Source organism: Vipera ursinii (assembly GCF_947247035.1).
Source record: "Vipera ursinii genome assembly, chromosome: W".
NCBI classification, from domain to species: Eukaryota; Metazoa; Chordata; class Lepidosauria; order Squamata; family Viperidae; genus Vipera; species Vipera ursinii.
This window is the reverse complement of record NC_139522.1, coordinates 32479814-32484136: the sequence shown is the minus strand read 5'-3', so window position 1 is coordinate 32484136 and position 4323 is coordinate 32479814. Positions and strand designations below refer to the sequence as shown.

The 4323-nt window shown below is 43.3% G+C and overlaps 1 pseudogene across 1 annotated transcript; it reads right to left on the bottom strand.

Annotated features, from left to right (window-relative positions):
• Window positions 1–2214: 2214 nt before the first annotated feature.
• LOC310648296 (homeobox protein Hox-B2-like) lies at window positions 2215–4323 on the bottom strand (annotated as a pseudogene). Its single transcript has 2 exons — window positions 3940–4323; window positions 2215–2850 (listed from the first exon to the last, which is right to left on the bottom strand). The product of its transcript is annotated as a homeobox protein Hox-B2-like (transcript).

Genomic DNA, 4323 nt, shown 5'->3' with positions numbered 1-4323 from the left:
CCCCATTCAATTAGGCTTTCTGGGGGAATTCTTTAAAAACATGCAAGAAAGGAGACTATGTCTATTTTCCGCGAAGGGGAAATGCCTATCCGTCATACTCAAAATACAATTTAAGAAAGAAATGCTTAGATAAAGAGCTCATTGCATAATTATGTGATCTTGCTGAGCTACAATCTGATGGAGAATTTAGGATGTCAGAAGCTCCCACCTTGGTCAACCACAGCCTCCATTCCTAACTGCCCACGCTACCCCCGCAGTAAAAGAACAATTTCTGCCATCTATAATGGCTGCCTGGATCTGCAATGTAGCCCCCCCCCCAATCCTCCCGCGCAGACTGACATCCCTGCGCCATATTGAGTTTCCATTTCTCTTTCCCTCCACCTTCCGGCGTCGGTCCTTCGTCCTTCTCCCCCTATCTCGGGTCTCTGCGCATTACTTTGGCCATCCGTTGCGACTTGAATGCGTCCCCAAATTCTGCCATGTTAGGGAAAACACCCGTGATTTAACAAAGACATAACATGGTTTATTTGTGTGTACACGCCCGCCTGTGTGTGAGAGTATAACAATGTTTGTCACGGCGCTTCTGTTTCTTTTCTTCCCTAGGGCTTCTGTCGCATAATCCAGCAAATTTTCCTAAACGTAAAACATTTTTTAATCACTCTTTTGGCTCTGGTCTCGGAAATTTGGGCTTGTAAATAATAAAGTGAGTCCTGCTGGCGGAGTGGCATATTCAAGCCAGCCCTCCCCAAGAAAGAATATAGTCTTTTGTTTCGATTTGTTTTATCTTGAATTGATCGTGAGAAATCTTGATTCTTCACGGAAAGTGTTGAAAATCGTGGTTTTATGTAAATAATATTTCTTCTTTTCTCCCCTCCCTCTTTTGGTTCATTTACAACATCTTTGTCTTCCAGAATGTTTGCACATTTGAAAAGTTGACTTCAGAATTCAACATTCGACACCATTCTCCTACTAGGATTTCCATTCTTCCATTTTCCTTTCATTCCGTTTCTTTTATGAATTAGAAATCCATAGACACAAAGCAAAGTTAGCAAAAATAGAATACAAAGATTCCAAACAACCAGGTAATATTGTTGCTGTGTTGATTATAATGGTGGTGATGATATACTTCCGTTTTAAGAAGAGTTTTACAAATATTGCCATTTTTCATTCTACCCTTTCTTTCTGATTTATGCTAAGTGTATTATAGAGGCATCTAACTGGTCTGGCTCCAGATATTTAAATTCTTCCCAAATCTAGAGGGGTGTGTGTGTGATCTCCAACTATTCAGCCTGCTTTTAAAATATTTTCTTTTACTTGTTACAAATATTCTAAAACATCTCTGATGTATTGTAATCTTACAGAATTAACTGATATGAACACAGTCTTTTTTTTTACAAAAATCACAGAAAATAAAATTAATTTTAAATTACAGGACAGTATAATTCTTTAAACCCTGTTAGGAATAAAATCTCAATGAACCGGGACAGGATAGGAACTTAAATTAGATTCTTTATTTCGATGCCTATAAAACAAGAATACGCATTTTAGAGACTATAAAGCCATTTATTTAATCTATGAAAATAAAGTACAAGAAATATTTTGCATTTTATTATTAAAGCATTTTAAACATTTAAATTAAAGCATTTAAATAAATAGTCTACTTTTAAATGGAAGGGGCAAAATCTTTATTTTTAAATTAAGACAACTAAATGTTGTTTTGGTTCCTGAGAATTTCGTTAGGACATTTTCTTGTCCTGCATTTGTTAGTGTCTACTTGGTAGAAATGGGGGCATAGGAGGAGAAAGAAACTGTTTTTTAAAAATGTTTCAAAGTCTAAACGAGATATTTTCTTGAGCTTAAAAAATAAAAACCTCCTTACATAATATTCTGTATTTTTAACACCTAGGGCACCAGCTTTACCCCAAACCACACATTTGCAGTAAAATCCAAATTTTATTGACCTATACCTTCCCTTTGGAAAAAAAATCTGACCGTAATTATTTAACGCGATAATTTCACTGAAGACATACACCTTTCTCTCCAAGGTTACCTTTTTCCCCATGTAGTACTATGAGAAAATGGGAGGGTGGTTAAAAAGCAGTGGTTTGAAATGACTGGGCTTAACTGGGGATGGTGTGTGCATACGCTTCTCTGTATTATTTATAGGGGCATATTACCCAAGGCAGATAATAAACGGGGAAAGGGCGCGAGAGGTTACTGGAAATTGAAATGGGGCAGATCCAACGCACACATCGTGCTGATAAAAAAGTTCAGGTCTTCTAGGGAGAAACTTACAGGGCTATCTGCGCAGCCCTGGAGGCTGGACGAAACCTCTCCTGAGGCCTGTGGGCAGGAATTCGCCGAAAAGGTGCTCGCGTCCAGCGGCAACAAAGGGGACCTATCATTTTCCGAGAATGCTTCGCCCGGAGAGGAGGCAGAGGAGGAGGACGAGGCGAAGGAGGTGGTGCGAGCGTCGGCGCTCCCTCTGGGCTCCACGGTCGGAGCTCTGCCCTAGCTAGGCGTCGGGTAAGGCTCTGGAGCCCTCCGAGCCTCTCTGCTGTGGTTGCTGGCTGGGTAGGGACAAGGCATCTTCCGCGCCCCTCCGCAGGAGGAGAGGCTGTCTTCGGCTTCCCCCTCTTCTTGGCTGTTGTCTTGGTCCCCTTCGCTGGGGTCTATGCTGTGCTGTGTTTGCCTCTTGTGCTTCATCCGACGATTCTGGAACCAGACCTTCACTTGCCTTTCAGTCAAGTCCAACAAAGCCGCGATCTCCACCCGGCGGGGTCTGCAGAAGTATTTGTTAAAATGGAACTCCTTCTCCAACTCCAGGAGCTGCGTGTTGGTATAAGCCGTCTGGAGGGGGAAGACAGCAGAATTATACAAAGTAACACCAACCGGCCGCTAAACGAAGGGTCCCGTCATCGTTTTTTTCTTGGGGGTGGGTGCGGGACTACGGGACGGGAAAGGGGAGGGGAGAGAGCCATTTTAAATGGCTTGAGCATCTTGCAAAGTTTTGTGGGGCACAGTCTTCCCCGACCACCCGGATGCCTCTTCACCCAGGGACACACAGCGCAAAACGGCTCGGTCTTTCCACTTTGTCCAAGAACCAGAGAACAGTATAGAAACAGGACAAGGTTAATGCCAAATGCGTATAGGAACTGGGGGGAGTGCATTTTGGAAGAGCTCCCTGGCATTCAGCTATAGAGGAATCCACATTCAAGAGTGAGTGTTGGTTTGTTGTTGCTTATCCTTGCCTTTGTGTTGTGTCTTTCTATGTATGTCCTCTGTAAGAGGAGGATATTCCTTAACTAAGTGACCTAAAACCAACTCTGAGCAAGCAAAATAACATAAACCATGAATACCAAAAACAGAGAAAAAGGCAAGCTCGCCTTGAAAGTTGTATCTCCCTATCACCAACCTAAGAAATGAAAAGCCCCCAAAGCTAGCCTGTACTGTCCACTAGCCTGAACTAGAGAGGGGAAAGGGGAAAAAAGATTGGGTTTTCCCTCTGCCTTCTTTCTGTTCCTCACTCCACTACACTGGAAATAGAAGCAGAGTACTGTATACCACTCCCCATGCTTCCCAAAGCACCAGTAAGAGTCCAAACACAGTCACAGAGGAAGATGCCATATAACAGAGCTGAAAACATTGTAGAATAGGGGAGATAGAAGTGGAATTATTCACTTCTGAACATTGGCTGAGGCTGGAGAAGGAAGGAAGGAAGGAAGGAAGGAAGGAAGGAAGGGAGGAAGGAAGGAAGGAAGGAATCATCCATTCTAATCTTTCAGTAATTCAGATTAGAAATGGAAAATGGGTATTCCTTTGCCTCCTTTTCCAAGACCATCCAAGAGTTTTGAATAGCAGAAAATTTGTCTCTTCCCTCCACCCTGCCAGCCACCCAAATGTTCACTCTACCCCCCCCCCACCCCCTTTACTGTATACATACATACCTGCAAGACAAGTGTGGGAGGGGGGGACAGATCCAGGCACAGAACAGGTGGGAGACAAAGAGGCAGGGCCCTGGTAGGCTTTCATAAAAGAATTCTTCTTCATCCAGGGAAATTCTGCACCCAGGGCAGAAGGCTGGAGCATGGCTTTCTGGGCCTGCTTTAGCCTTGCTCTCTTTTGGCTAGGCGTAGGCTGGCTACTGGAACATGGATTCAAGCCAAGGAGGGTTTGTTCCAAAGGAAGAAGAATTAATGTTGGTGGTTTCTTGATTGATGAAGTTTGAAATGTCTCCAGGACAGTGGGAAGGGACGTCAGACACTCTGCTAGCAATGGCTGGCTGTTTATGAAGCCTATTTCCCTCTCAAATTCAAAATTCAT